This window comes from Macaca nemestrina, chromosome 1 (genome assembly GCF_043159975.1).
Source record: "Macaca nemestrina isolate mMacNem1 chromosome 1, mMacNem.hap1, whole genome shotgun sequence".
Taxonomy (NCBI): Eukaryota; Metazoa; Chordata; class Mammalia; order Primates; family Cercopithecidae; genus Macaca; species Macaca nemestrina.
Window position 1 is genome coordinate 17570301 of NC_092125.1, and position 16288 is coordinate 17586588.

Below are 16288 nucleotides of genomic sequence, written 5' to 3' on the forward strand. Positions count from 1 at the left end.
CTGTCTCTACTAAAAATACAAAAATTAGCTGGGCATGGTTAGCGCCTGTAATCCTAGCTACTCAGGAGGCTGACGCAGGAGAATTGCTTGAACCCGGGAGGCGGAGGTTACAGTGAGCAACACTGCACTCCAGCCAGGGTGACAGAGCTAGACTTTGTCTCAAAAAAAAAAAAGAAAGAAAAGAAAAATAAATATCAATAACCCCTTCACACAAGAATTTTATTCCTAGAAATTTATCCTAAGAAAATATGTCAATAGAGGCAAAAACTACAAAAGTGAAACTATAAATCTAAATAGCCAATGATTAATAGTTAATTGTAACATTAGTTTACTAGATCATTATCTATCCTTAAAATCATTTTGAAGACTATGAAAAAATGAGCCATGCATAAGTTTACAGTTTTTTTAGATATGAATATAACTAAGTTCACTAAAAGGCAAGCAGACTAAGCAAAATAATGTGTCTTCATAACAGTATGCCGATAGTAAGATCCAGAAATTGACTGAAGCACTGTGTTTTCATAAGAATTACTAAAGATTTAATCTCTCAGCCCATGGCACCTACAAATGTGATATGTTTTCACGCTATGGTTCTTTTGTTTGTTATCTTTGTTTTACAGTTGCCATAGCAGTTAAAATTTATTTTCAATAGAATTATTAAAGTTTTCTTTGCTAAGTAAAGCTTATTTTTGTTTTGAAACCATTAGCAATGTAAATTTACTCCCAGCTATGCCAAACACAATGTTTACTTTTCGTTTCAAATTTTAAGCCTGTAATAAAATGTAGGCATTTCTAACCATATAAATGTCCTTCTTCTTGGGCGAGATGAGGGGCTTATTTACCATGGCAGAGTCCAGGTTCTTTTGGCAGTCGTAGGATAGACTATGCCACCCCAAGGATAAAATCAGCTATTTATGCCAATGTTTACATGGGAGAATGAGTGACACTTACATTCATGCTCTTAAAAAAAAAAAGAAAAAGTGATCCTCTTCTGGAGGTTATTTGCGTAAATTTTGGCAAGGAAAAACTGAGCTTCCTTGGGCTAGGTCCAGAACCTGCAATCCCAGGACCTCTGCAAAGACCTAAGGGCAGCAGAGGTTGATTAAGCCCAGCAGAGAGATCTATTTCCTGGCTGATTCACACACACAGCCTTCTAAGTCCTCCAAAGTCTCACAGTGTGCAGAGGAGGAAGAGAAGACAAGTTCTGTTGAGAAGAAAGCCAAGGGGTTCTCCATACCTTTCCCATTAGGCTGGAGGACTGACATTGACACCATTAGACGAGCAACTTTATGACTACTGAGTTCCCACATCTTTAACTTCAGCCTATACATTTCCCCCTAAATGCTTTTTGCTCTAAAATAAAGAAAAATGTATATAATGTGTCTGATTCAGTGGTGCTTTCATATATATGCCATACGTATTACATATATTTCTCAAATATGTATGTATATATATATTTGTGTACATATAATATATACATTCACATTTATATAAAAGCTATTTAACTGCTTTAAGAGGATGAGATAGCCCACCAGAAGTTTTGTGATTATGATAAAGTGGAATTAAGTCAAACTTTGGTCTTTCAAAATAATAGACAATCAATGATAACCTGAAATGAATAACTTTTCATTTACACCTATACCAAAATAATATATTCATAAATATAATGAAAAAGACAAGAATGTAGAATGTGTGTGTATGTGTGTGTAGGTGTACATATGTGTGTGCATGCACACTCACTAAGAATATGTAAACTGGGTGGGAAATTAGTCTTAAAGGAAAAATGTGTTTAATTTGGAGGAAAATATAAACTCAAAAAACAACACATATTATTATACATTCCCTCTGACAAAGCCTAGAAATCCGTTTAATGAAGGAATATATTGAGAGAGATGTTTAGTACAGTATGTTGAAGCTTGTTTAAGACAGCAAATTCTTTGCAAATGGGAATTAGAAGCCAGGTACCTATTTCCAGGAAAGAGAGTTCTGCATTGAAAAAAACAAAGGACTTATGTGCAAATAAATAATCACTTCCATTAAATTGAGGGGTCAGAGACCAGCTTGGCAGCTGCAACAAAGAAAAATTTGTCATCAAAACTCTTTGGCCCTTCATTCCTAAAGTAAATTTGGAGCTAATTAGCTTTCAAGACTTTTCCGGGTTTTTTTCCACGGTGACAAGACAAAGAAACAGACTTAAGATAAAAACCAGATGTCAAAGTTTACTGGTCATTTGTTCATGTACGTTATATATTTATATGTCACTGTTAAAGTTGTGGTTTGGCAAAGTTCCAAACACAGTAGGTGAAGTAAACTTTGTGGGCCTTATTTTGATTGTGATTTGCCCTTCAATGTGGAAGGCATCATGTTCTGGAATGGCTGAATTCCTCCTGGTCTGAAATGCATTTTACTGCTCTGTTCAATGTTGCTTAATACAGCTGCCTTCAGTTGCTGTTACAACATAAAACAATTCTGTAAAGACTTACAGAAATCACATTGAGCATATAAATGACATCAGCTCTTTTCCATCGGTATGAGATCTGCCCACAGTGATGACACTCTGCTTCCTGTCAAATGGTGAATCTGGGATACTCAGTACTTGCCTTTGAGAATACAAGAGGAAAATATAGCTATATTTTTCCCATACAGATACCAGTGAAAACCCAGGAAAAGGAGAAATGAAAAGATAAGCAGGATACATCCAAGTTTTTCAAGGACCTTTGTTTAATTTCTGCAGGATCCTGAACCCGTGTCTATCTTTGGTTACTAAATAATAAATTTTAAGCTCCACGACAAGCAAATACATTACAACAAGAGGTCTCTGTGCAACTAAGAGCCATGGTCAGCAGCTGATTCAAGATCCCAAAATACTGTACTAGAGAGGTCCTTGAGAAGGTGCCAGATGGAGGCAAAGGGTAGATAAAATGTATTTGAATAAATGAATTTACATTTGAAAATATTTTTTACTACAGGCTCTAGAACTTTCTTTACTCAAAATTTTAAATGAGATGTGGCTAAAGGCATAATAGGACAATTCTCCTACTGAATGGTTTGTACCTCCAGGTTTCTACACAAATAGTTCTTCCCTCAAAAAACCGGCTAGGCTTCTGAGTGTTTCTCTGTTAAGATAAATATGGTATACTACAGTGTTTGACTTACATTTCATGGAGTCATCTAGGACACAGAGTTTTTTTACTTTTTTTTTTTTTTTTTTTTTGTCGTTGTTCAATTATCTGTCTCCTCATAGGATCTACTTTAGAGTTCCAAATCTACCAAGGCTACAAATACGAAATTTGATACAGTCAACTGGCATCCATTTTCCTGTGGGGTTTCTTTTTGTTTTTTTGTTTGTTTTTTGTTTGTTTGTTTGTTTGTTTTTGAGACGGAGTCTCGCTCTGTCGCCCAGGCTGGAGTGCAGTGGCGTGATCTTGGCTCCCTGCAAGCTCCGCCTCCCGGGTTCCCGCCATTCTCCTGCCTCAGCCTCCCGAGTAGCTGGGACTACAGGCACCCGCCCCAACGCCCGGCTAATTTTTTGTATTTTTATAGTGGAGGTGGGGTTTCACCGTGTTAGCCAGGATGGTCTCCATCTCCTGACCTCGTAATCTGCCCGCCTTGGCCTCCCAAAGTGCCGTGATTACAGGCATGAGCCACTGCGCCGGGCCCCATTTTCCGAATAGTTTTCATGGGAAAAGACATTATAATTTCGTTCTGTAGTTTCTCTAAATGTTATAGAGCACACTCACAGACAAGACATTCTTGAGCATATACAAGACTTTAGACAAACTCATCCTCACACCAAATTTCTAGCTCATTTTTGTAAACTCAGAAGAGATAGAAAAATTGTTATATCTTTCATTGGACTGCTTTTTCTGTTACTGGAGTTTATTTGCAGTGATCATAGTTAGGGGTTGGTCAGCGAGATAGTTTGGGTATTTGTCCCCACCCAAATCTCACGTGGAAACGTCATCCCCAGTGTTGGAAGTGGTGCCTGGTAGGGGGTATTTGGATCACAGGAGCAGATCCCTCGTGAATGGATTGGGCCATCACCTTGGTGATAAGTGAGCTCTCACTCAGTTCACAGGTGATCTGGTTAAAATTGTGTGGCACCTCCCTACCCCAACTTGTTCCTGCTTTCCCCGTGTGATGTGCCTCCTCCCCTTTGCCTTCTGCCATAATTGAAAGCTTCCTAAGGACTCCCTAGACGCCAAGCAGGTGCTGGTGCCATGCTTCCTGTACAGCCTGCAGAACCATGAGCCAATTAAACCTCTTTTCTTTATAAATTACCCAGTCTCAGGTATTTCTTTATTGCAATGCAAGAATGGCCTAATACGGTGGGTTTTTGGTGGGCAGGAAGGAAATGAATGATGGCTTCATTTCCAAATACAACAGTCTCTGCTTATCTGCAGTTTCACTGTCCATGGTTTTTAGTTTACCCTTGGGACAGGGCAACAAAGCATTTTGAGAGAGAAAGAGATGGCATTCACATAACTTTTATTAAAGTATACTGTTATAATTCTTTCTGTTTCATGATTAGCTATTGTTGTTCATCTCTTACTGTGCCTAACTTATAAATTAAACTTTATCATAGGTATGCAGAGGAAAACACAATATGTCTAGGGTTCAGTAGTATTTAAGGTTTCAGCCATCCACTGGGGTCTTGAAACATATCGATACCCCATGGATAAGGGAGGCTGCTATAGCTTCATAGCAGACACTTCTTTTATGTCAATCCAGTGCACAATTACCCCTTTTCTCCAAGGTCTGTCCCCACACACCCACTAGCCGAGTTCCTGGCAGCCCTTCTACATTAAGAGACCTATGTCCCTAATCCAGCTGTTTCTTGGGGACTATGGAATTGTGATCTCCGTGTATGGCTGAAACTACAGCGATATAAAGAAAAGAATGAAGCAGATGAGGCCTGGGAATTCCTGATGGCTTCTTGCTCCCTGGGTCTTGGCCCTCAGGAATCCAGATATCCTTCCCCAGCATCCTTCTAATAACTCCCTTTTTGAGTAAAATAAGTCCAAATGGTTTCTATGAACATTAACTAAGAACTAAGAAAGTGATTCATTTTGTAAGGACTATTTCATGTACAATTGGAAAGGAGGCTCAAACATTAATAGAAGAGTATTTAACAATTTTTAAAAGTATAAATGTAGCATTTATTCCTTCTACCCTCACTCCCCAAATAAATAGCCCAGTGCTGATATATTAATCTTTATAATAACATTGTCACATGGCAAGAGACATATTTCTTTCCACCCAACAACCCCTGTTAAGAATTTCTTGACTGAGACTGGGGGAGGGAAAGCATTAGAAAAAATAGCTAATGGATGCTGAGTTCATACCTAGGTGATGGGTTGATCTGTGCAGCAAACTACCATGGCACATGTTTACCTGTGTAACAACCTGGCACATCCTGCACATGTACCCCAGAACTTAAAATAAAAATTTAAATTAAAAAAAAAAGAAGAGGCCGGGCCCAGGGGCTCACACCTGTAATCCCAGCACTTTAGGAGGCCAAGGCGGGGCAGATCACGAGGTCAAGGGATCAAGACCATCCTGGCCGACATGGTGAAACCCCATCTCTACTAAAAATACAAAAATCAGCTGGACGTGGTGGCACATGCCTGTAGTCCCAGCTACTTGGGAGGCTGAGGCAGGAGAATCGCTTGAACCTGGGAGGCGGAGGTTGCAGTGAGCTGAGATCATGCCACTGCACTCCAGCCTGGTGACAGGGTAAGACTCCGTCTCAAAAATAAATAAATAAATAAATAAATAAAATTAATTAATTAAAACAAAATAAAGAAGAAGACTGAGACTATAAGACAGACTAGAACCCACGATTTCTGACTCAGTCCAGATTATTTCCATACACAAGTTAAAGCATGTGGACCACAAAAATAAAAGTCTTTACAAAGACACTGGGGAAAAAATGTTCTTCTGTAGAAAAAAATAAAGATATACTGGGGGGAAAAAGGGTTGGGAGTACAATCTGTATATTGACTAAACCAGTTTTGTAGCAAAGCCAATAACTGTCTTTTGTTTGTTTGTTTCTGTTTATTCTCCCGTGGTACCTTCAAAATATAATTATGGAGATAATTTCCCCTATCCCTGGATGGATACTTGGGCAAATCCCATCACTACTGCATTCACTCTTAGATAATGGATGGTTCTACAGTGTTAAGATCATAAAATCAACATTGGTTTAGTAACTTGTACAGGTTCCATCCAAGATATTAACAAACCCTTCAGTCCTCATTCAGAGTCCTTTTCTTCTTGGCTAAGTGAGGCCTAAAGACTGCCTGCTTTGAAAAAGAAGGTGTGGGCATCTTCTTCTCTTCTCCATTCTCCCACTAGCTGCTGTTTGGGGCCCTTCCTGGGGAGGGGCAACGGATTCTACTTAGCTGGGTGGCTCCCTGCACTCTGGGCTTGTCACAGTGAAAGCAAACTCTTACTTCCATGAAGCAATTTCATGGGCTTTTGTTTTCTTTTTAATTACCCAATTGCTGAGGCCTCTCACCTAATTCTCAGGCTTTGAACAAAACATTCCACCCGCCAGGCTGCTTTTCCCCACTGTCCACTCCACATGGCTTCATGCTGCTGCAGACTCCACCCTTCTCAGTGGCTCCCCAGGCAGCACTCACAAATGGTTCTAGCCAGCTCTCCCGCGGAGGGGCCTACTCTGGGGGACAGGAAATATTGAGAGACCTTGGCCTTGATATCTCAGAGATAACAGCATGCTCCAGACCTCACTGCTGGTTGGTGAACCTGCCTTTTAGCCCCTCTATTTCTTAAGGTGCCAACCCCATTCTGAACGTGTCCCAACTTCAGCAAACACAAATCAAGCTCATGGACAATCCCACTGAAGCCCTTTCCCCAGTCATGGGCGGAATGGAGGAGAAGAGGAGAGTCTGGAGACAGGGCATGGCATAAAAACCCCTCCTCTGGCTATACTGGAATCCCCCTCTTTTTCATTACTTTGTACGTGGTATTACATGCAACATAAAACTTAGCATTTTTACCATTTTCAAATGTATAGCTCAGTTGTATTAACTATATTCATGTTGCTGTGCAACTGTAACGGCCAAACCATCTCCAAAATTATTTCAATCCTCCCACACTGAAACTCTGTACCCAGAGTTTCTAACATGAACTCTAACCTACCATTTGAACTTCCTGTCTCTATGAATCTGACTGCTCTAGGAACCTCATATAATGGAATCATTCTGTGACTGGCTTATTCTACTGAGTACAATATCCTCAAGGTTCATCCATGCTATAGCATGTGTCAGGATGGAATATTGGATGGGTAGACCACACTTTGTTTTTCCATCCATTCATCAGTGGACACTTGAGTTGCTTCTACCTTTCAGCTATTGTGAATGCTGCTGCTCTGAACATGGGTGTACAAACATCTGTCCTCATCTCCTTATCCCTGACCCTTTCTAAGTTTTGCCCATGTGGGGTTCAGTCTTACACTCATTTTTGTATTTGTTGTCCATTACACATTAGTGCCTCAACTGATATCGCACAAAAAGAAACACATCTAACATTCTGTTAGGTCAAGACCCAAAGGTAACCTTAGGCTCTATTAAAAGTCCTCTTTTTTTTTTTTTTTTTTTTTTTGAGATGGAGTCTCATTCTGTCATCCAGGCTGGAGTACAGTGGCGTGATCGCAGCATCGCAGCTCACTGCAACATCCACCTCCCAGGTTCAGGTGATTCTTCTGCCTCAGCCTCCCCAGTACCTGGGACTATAGGTGCGTGCCACCACACCCAGCTAATTTTTGTATTATTAGTAGAGACAGGGTTTCACCATGGTGGCCAGGATGGTCTCAAACTCCTGGCCTCGTGATCCACCCCCCTTGCCCTCCCAAAGTGCTGGGATTACAGGCGTGAGCCACCGTGCCCAGCTTTAAAGTCCTCTAGCTTTAAACACTGCACAGGTCTGGCCTTTTTGGGGAGGTTTTCCTCTAAAGGCTCCTGTCTGCACTTCCTAGTTAAGGTTTTCAATATTAATTGATCCCAGTCCCAGCTCCTCAAAAATACAACCAAACATTAACATAAAGTTATCATGTGACCCAGTAATTCCATTTCTAGATACACACCCAGAAGAAATGAAACTACGTCCACATAAAAACTTGTAGACAAACGTTTATAGCTAGCATAAAACTCATGACAGCTGAAAAGTGGACATAATCCAAATGTCCTTCCACTGATAATGGATACTCAAAAATGTGTCATATCCATTCAATGAAATACTATTTAGCAATAAAAACAATGAATTACTGATACAGCTACAATATAGATGAACCTCATATTAAGTGAAGGAGGCCAAACACACAAAAACATACATATTGTATGATTCCATTTCTATAAAATGTTCAAAAAAGGCAAATCCATGGAGACAGGAAGTAGATTAGTGGTTGCCTAAGGCTGAGGGGAGGGAACGGAGAGTTACAGCAAATGGACACACGGTTTCTTTCCAGGGTGAAAGAAATAAAGGTTCTAGACTTAGATTGTAGTGATGATTGCACAATTATGTAAGTTTACTAAAAGTCATTGAATTATACATCTAAAATGGGTGAATTTCATGATATATAAATTATACCTCAATAAAACTGTTTTTTAAAAATATAACTCAAATATTTAACAAGTAGAATTCATGACATCAAAATACAGCAGTTACTACATAGAATCAAAGGCAGGAACTTCCTATGACAAAATATTCATAGTGACTATCTCTAGCAATTTCACGATAACATTTCTTTCTGTCTCTTAAGTGTATTTTATAAACTTTCTGCATTGACTATCTGGCTTTCCTAACAACAACAATGTGGCGGCTACTGCTGTTGTTGTTTTAAATAAAAAGCATGGGTAAATTGATTTATAAGCTTGCAGTTGGGAAGGCCTTTCAGAATAAGATAGAAAAGCCGATAGCCTAAAGGTACTCTGCCACATTTGCCATATGAAATGTTAAAAATGCTGCTGCAGCAAAAACCAAACCAAACAAAAACAAGTACTAAACACAAAGTTAAAACACACAGGACAAATTGGAGAAAACATCTACAAAACACAGTGAAAGACAAAAGCCTAACTTTCTTAATTTATCAAGCTCAGCCAAATCAGTAAATGCTGAACCCAACGGAAAAATGAGCAAAGAATAGGAATAAGCAATTCACAGAAAAAAGAATATTAACGGTCATTTTGCATATGAAAAGATGCTCAACCTTGTTCACTTTGTGGTGAGACTATAAACTTGTATGATTTTTTTTTTTTTTTTTTTTTTTTTGAGACGGAGTTTTGCTCCTGTTGCCCAGGCTGGGCGTGCAATGGCGAGATCTCGGCTCACTGCAACCTCTGCCTCCCAGGTTCAAGCGATTCTCCTGCCTCAGCCACCTGAGTAGCTGGGATTGCAGGCATCCACCATCATGCCTGGCTAATTTTTGTATTTTTAGTAGAGACAGGGTTTCGCCATGTTGTTCAGGCTGATCTCGACCTCCTGACCTCAGGTGATCTGTCCACCACGGCCTCCCAAATTGCTGGGATTACAGGCACGAGCGACCAAGCCCGGCCAAACTTGTATGATCTTTTTTATGGGCAATTTGACAAAATGTACCAATACCTTTTTTTTTTTTTTTTTTTTTTTTTGAGACGGAGTCTCGCTCTGTCGCCCAGGCTGGAGTGCAGTGGCCGGATCTCAGCTCCTGCAAGCTCCGCCTCCCGGGTTTACGCCATTCTCCTGCCTCAGCCTCCCGAGTAGCTGGGACTACTGGCGCCCGCCACCTCGCCCGGCTAGTTTTTTGTATTTTTTTAGTAGAGACGGGGTTTCACCGGGTTAGCCAGGATGGTCTTGATCTCCTGACCTCGTGATCCGCCCGCCTCGGCCTCCCAAAGTGCTGGGATTACAGGCTTGAGCCACTGCGCCCGGCCCACCAATACCTTTTTAAAGTGTAGTTCCACATTGTGCGACTTGGCACACTATAGGGAATCTATAGGGAATCCACTCCTATGAAATTACCCTATAGATTACACCAACAAAAATATTCCAAGATAGACATAAGCATATGTTCATTGCAATGTGGTTATAGTGAGAAAACTAAATCCTGAATATCCATGAGTAAGGAATAAGCTAAATAAATTATGCTACCTTACAAATGGAATTCTATGCACTCTTAAGAAGTATTAATTACATCTAGATGTGCCAATGTATAAATATCTCTGAGAAATAGGAAGTGAAAAAAGAAAACAGCAACAGAATGAATATGGGAAAAAAATCCATGTTCTACAAATTTTAAAAGATAAGTATACACATACGTAAATATTTTTTTCCAGAGATAGTAATGGTTATCTTTGAAATGAAGGACTGCCGGATAGAAAGTCTATCGACTTTTGGCAGGGCGCGGTGGCTCAAGCCTGTAAAAAAACAAAACAAAACAAAAACAGTCTATCGACTTTTCATTTCTGTTCTATCGACTTTTCATTTCATTTCTATCGACATTCCTATGCTGTGACGCACATTGTAAGGCTGTGCCTGTAATTTTTTTAACGTCCACAAAGGCTAGCTAGGAGGTGGGATTATAAACCATTTCTGTTTTCTTATTTTTTACTTATCCATATTTAAAAATAACTTAATGGATTTGTTATTTCAACAGGTTATTCTTCTCCGCTTGACCTCGAGTTACAGAGATGCCAGATGAAGTCAAAGAGGATACCAGATGCAGCCAGGCGGCTGGGAAGGCACGTACGTCTCAGCTGACCCAGGGCAGCTGTTCTCCAGGGCGCGGCTTGGCCATGGCGGCGGCCCCAGCGCCCGCATTCAGCCCAACCCACCAGGTCACCCTAGTCCAGTCCGTGGTGCTCAGATCCCCAAGCAATCACAGGTCTGAGGCCGAAAGAACTATGTGAATGTGTACGGTGATATTAGGCGCACGCTCTGAACGAAGGGAAACCGAAGCACTTCAAGGGGCAGCGTTCAGAGGAGGGGAAAGACTGCAGGGTCTGGGTGTGATCCCTGCCTGGACTCTCTTAGAAGCTCCACTATCCTCTTCTCCAATGATTTGTCTTCCCATTCCAGAATTTCTTACCTTAACCTACTCAGCCTGAGTTAAATAAGCATCTGCATGCAGAAATAAGTAAGTGGGGGAATTTGTACTTTCCTGCAGTGAGCGTGCATTATTTCTCTCATCATACAAATCCGTTTTTAGACAACAATAAATGACCGATATAAGCCCACCTATTCGAAGGTATGCTTTCTACTGGAGTCCGTAGAGACCTTCAATCAGATCTGCTGTGCTCCCACCAGGTAACCCACATTCTCCGCCTGGAAAGAAGGGCAGAAGCAAGCAGGGAGATTAAGGACATGAACAGTGATGGGGGACTGTGAGGACTGGCTGCACAATTCTCCTGGAGGGTGACTTACAAGCAGAGGGCGCAAGAGAATGGTAAAGAAAAAATACTGGTGTGTGCATGCTTTTGGGTCTATTTAACTAGATTCTCCCAATTTCTCTTCCATCAATCTTTATAGGATTTGCACTACTCAGCTCCATCTTGCTGACTTTATCATATTCTCACGCTGAATCGCGATGAGTAAATTGAGGAAGGAAGCAAGGATAAGTAGGGATGGTGCCACACTACCTCTCAGGCTGGGCACTAGAGGGCAGAAGCTTCCAGGAAATCTTCACAGGCAGACCCTCACTTCTAAAAATGCCCACAGATCTACAACGTTGGTGAACCTGGAGAACATTATCCTAAGTGAAATACGCCAGACCCAGAAGGACAAACACTGCATATCTCACTCATGTGGAATCTAAACAGGTCGAGCTCACCATAACACACAGTAGTAGTAGGGGGGTTACCATGGACTAGGGGATGTTGGTTAAAGGGTACAAAATTTCAGTTATAAGGTGAACAAGGTCTGGAGACCTACTTTACAGCATGGTGACTACAGTGAATAATAATGTGTTGTGGAGTACGGTGGCCTCTGTAATCCCCACGACTCAGGAGGCTGAGGTAGAGGATTGTTTGAGCCCAGGAGTTTGAAACCAGCCTGGCCAATGTAGTGAGATCCTATCTCAAAAAAAGGGGAAAAAATGTATACTTGAAATTTTGCTAAGAAAATAGATCTTAAGCATTCATACCACACACAAACAAACATGATAGATATGTGACTAGCTTGATTGTGGTAATCACTTCGCGATATATACGTAGATCAAAACTTCACATTGTACACCTTAAATATGTACATTTTTTTTTTTTAGATGAAGTCTCACTCTGTTGCCAGGCTGGAGTGCAGTGGCATGATCTCAGCTCACCGCAATCTTGACCTCCCGGGTCCAAGCGATTCTCCTGCCTCAGCCTCCCAAGTAATGGGGACTACAGGCACACACCACCATGCCCAACTAATTTTTGTATTTTTAGTAGAAACGGGGTTTCACCATGTTAGTCAGGATGGTCTCGATCTCTTGACCTTGTGATCTACCCGCCTTGGCCTCCCAAAGTGACGATTTTTTTTTTTTTTGAGACAGAGTTTTTTTGCTCTTGTTTCCCAGGCTGGTGCACAGTGGTGTGATCTCAGCTCACTGCAATCTCCACCTTCCGGGTTCAAGCAATTGTCCTGCCTCAGCCTCCCCAAGTAGCTGGGATTACAGGCATGTACCACCATGCCCAACTAATTTTGTATTTTTAGTAGAGATGGAGTTTCACCATGTTGTCAGGGTGGTCTTGAATTCCTGACCTCAGGTAATTCGCCCGCCTCGGCTTCCCAAAGTGCTGGGATTACAGGCGGGAGCCACTGTATCTGGCCAAATGTGTAGAATTTTTATTTGTCAATCATACTTCAATAAAGCCAGGGTTGGGGGCCGGAGATGATTGACGAAAGAGCCTCTGAATGCAAAAACGTTTAGGAATACCTTGACCAATTAGATTTGTTTGTATTTTCTTTTTTTAAATCTGTGCACGGCCGGGTGCGGTGGCTCATGCCTGTAATCCCAGCACTTTGGGAGGCCGAGGCGGGCGGATCACAAGGTCAGGAGATTGAGACCACGGTGAAACCCCGTCTCTACTAAAAATACAAAAAAAAAAAAAAAAAAAAAAAATTAGCCGGGCGCGGTTGCAGGCGCCTGTAGTCCCAGCTACTCGGGAGGCTGAGGCAGGAGAATGGCGGGAACCCGGAAGGCGGAGCTTGCAGTGAGCCGAGATCCGCGCCACTGCCCTCCAGCCAGGGGGACAGAGCGAGACTCCGTCTCAAAAAAAAAATAAAAAAATAAAAAAAATCTGTGCACAACAGTGACATAAAAAATAAAAATGGGAAAAAAATCAATGTCTAGCTAATTCTAAAACAGCTCTTTCAACATGTTTACAACAAAAATTCTATGCGATATAAAGTATTTAGTGATTTTTTAAAAAATGCCCAAAGAGAGAAACACTCAACAGCCAATCGTGGCCACTATATGGTCTAAGTGTCTAAAACCACATCACGAAGTTGCTTGCTGTTCTATCAAAGTTCTGCCTTATGATGGGAAAAAACAATCCATGTTAAATTCAATTTTGGCCTTGTTAGGCTCATTTGCATGAGTTATCTTATATAGACTTGATTTCCACAAGTGCTACCTCGGGGTCTTGGCTCCCAACTCTCTGATGATTCTTTGGCTGTGTCCTTCTGAGCAATATTTGTTTCTCTACAGGATGAATGCTGTCGGTGTTAGCGCTGAGAACCAGAGTCTATTCAGGATGGTGGGTGTATACAAAGGAGGGGGAACTGGGGCACAAAGAGAGGAAACTGGTCCCCGTTCTGTAGTTTGCTCCCCATTCCGGCCTGTTTTAACACAAAGGCAGGCGTTGTTGACAAATGTTGTAGGGGACACAGGGAGGTCTTCCACTTCCTGGTTTCAGATTGAACTCCACGTCACCTTTATCAAAATTCATTGAACAGCCCCCTGAGCTTTTGACCTGATCCTTGCTCTCTTTGTTGTGAGTTGCCATCTGCAGGGTCTCTGCTCCTGGCTGTGACACCTCCTTAGTCATCTTCTGGTGTCTCTCCTATGGGCACCACTACTTGCCCACAGTGGCTGTCCTAACAATCTCTCTCAACATTTTAATTGTCACCTTCTAGGTTAACCCCATTTAAAAAGAGGTTTTGTTTCGATCACACCTCTGGGATGTAACAGCTCAAACCACAGAGTTCCTGTTGTGCCTGCTACCAAATCATGTGGCTCCAGGAAATTCTGCGCTTTCCCACCATTTGCTGTTAATCAGTAAACTCCAAAGTTCCTACCAGTCCTGGCTGAGGGATTCAAAACAAGCCCAAGGCAACATTCTTACGCACACTGAGAACAGAAGAGTAATTCAGAATGAGATTTTAGGACGATAATTTTTAAAGTTACTCTTTAAATAAAATAAAAAACCATGCCCGTAAGGAAGGACACTGTAGCATTATCTTAGCTAAAAACTGCACGGAAGTATAGACCACTAAATGACTGGGTACTAGGCTGGCGCAGTGGCTCAGGCCTGTGATCCCAGCATGTTGGGAGGCCAAGGTGGGTGGATCACGAAGTCAGGAGTTCGAGACCAGCCTGGCCAACATAGTGAAACCCCCGTCTCTACTAAAAAAAGAAGAAAAAAAAAAAAAAATTAGCCAGGTGTGGTGGTGGGCGACTATAATCCTAGCTACTTGGAAGGCTGAGGCAGAAGAATCTCTTGAACCCAGGAAGCAGAGGTTACAATGAGTCAAGATTGTGCCATTGCACTCTAGCCCAGGGCGACAGTACAAGACTCTGTCTCAGAAAAAAAAAACAAAGACTGGGTCTTCAGTTAAAAGTGATCCAAATATACCTCAGACATTCAGACACTGCACTAGAATGTAATCATCACGAGGTAATCATCAGTACAGGCAATGGCTGGGCCCCGGGGTTAACCAACAGTGATTTAAGTTTCCATGAGACCAAGGTTAGTTGTGCTAACTGGTTTCCAAACAAGGTAAAAAAATACCACAGTAGGAACACGCTGTATCTCAAAGAGTAAAACAAGATGTCAAATCTCTCCCTCTGCGTTACAAATGCCATTTGCATTACAATGGTAATACACTGTAAAGAAATGTTCTACTAAGTTTGTTAGATGAACTACATGTGCTCTGTTTCAAATCACGTACTAATAAAAGTGATCTAGGCCAGGTGCGGTGGCTCATGCCTGTAATTCCAGCACTTTGGGAGGCCAAGGCAGGGGTATTGCTTGAGATCAGGAGCTCAAGACCAGCCTGGCCAACATAGCAAAACCCCATTTCTACTAAAAATACAAAAAAAAAAAAAAGCCAGGTGTGGTGGTGCACGCCTGTAGTCCCAGCTACTTGGGAGGCTGAGGCAGGAGAATCACTTGAACCCGGGACGAAGAAGTTGCAGTGAGCTGAGATTGTACCACTGCACTCCAGCCTGGGTGATAGAGCCAGACTGCATCTCAAAAAAAAAAAGTAATCTAGTTCTTTGATAGATTTGCATAATTCCCTAACTAGACTACAACTGATTCCCCTTAAGAAATGTCTGTAGGCTCTCTATGAAAAACAGAGTTTTTTTTCTTTTTTTCTTTCTTTTTTTTTTTTTTTTGAGACAGACTCACTCTGTTGCTCAGGCTGGAGTGCAGTGGCAGGATCACTGCTCACTGCAGCTGTGACCTCCTGGGCTGAAATGATCCTCCCACCTCAGCCCCTCAAGTAGCTGGGACTATAGGTGCAAGCCACCAGTCCTGGCTAATTTTTTAATTTTTTGGTAGCATGGGGTCTCGCTAAGTTGCCCAGGCTAGTCTCAAACTCCTGGGCTTAAGTGATCCTCCCACCTTGGCCTCCCAAAGTATTGGAATTATAGGCATAAGCCAATTCACCAGGCCTAAAAATTAGGGTTTTTTTAATACAACTTCCTGTGTAAATTGTGTTACTACTTTGTAGGATGCTTACTTTTTCTTGAAGGTGTTTTATTTCCCCTATGAACCTGTCAGCATCTTGAGAGAAGGGACAAGGAGTTCTTTTTTTCTAATTGGACAGCTCAGCATTTTGATTAAATGAACAGCAATGCCACTGAGGGTTGGCCTCCCGTGCTGAGATCTTGTCAGTGGCTACCAGAGGCTATGCAAGCCCCTGCTCCAGCCCAGTGCTTCCCCTTCTCTCTCCAAGGGGATGCTAGATTGGTTGAATTTATGGATCTGTTCCTGGCCTTCCCAGGCATGCAAGATCCCCAGGAAAAGGCAACGACCTGGCTCATCATCAAATCCATTTCTTGCTTCTGATATTCTACTTCCTTTGC

At 41.8% G+C, this 16288-nt stretch overlaps 1 long non-coding RNA gene across 2 annotated transcripts in view; it reads right to left on the reverse strand.

Annotated features, from left to right (window-relative positions):
* The window catches only part of LOC105499177 (uncharacterized), a 31769-nt gene extending 20242 nt beyond the window's left edge, over window positions 1–11527 (reverse strand). For both annotated transcript variants that reach the window (XR_011610495.1, XR_011610494.1), the window contains exons 1-2: window positions 11236–11527; window positions 10317–10415 (exon numbers count right to left, since the gene is read on the reverse strand). This is a non-coding gene — a long non-coding RNA (uncharacterized lncRNA). The remainder of the gene's footprint in view (window positions 1–10316; window positions 10416–11235) is intronic.
* Between the last annotated feature and the right edge of the window lie 4761 nt (window positions 11528–16288).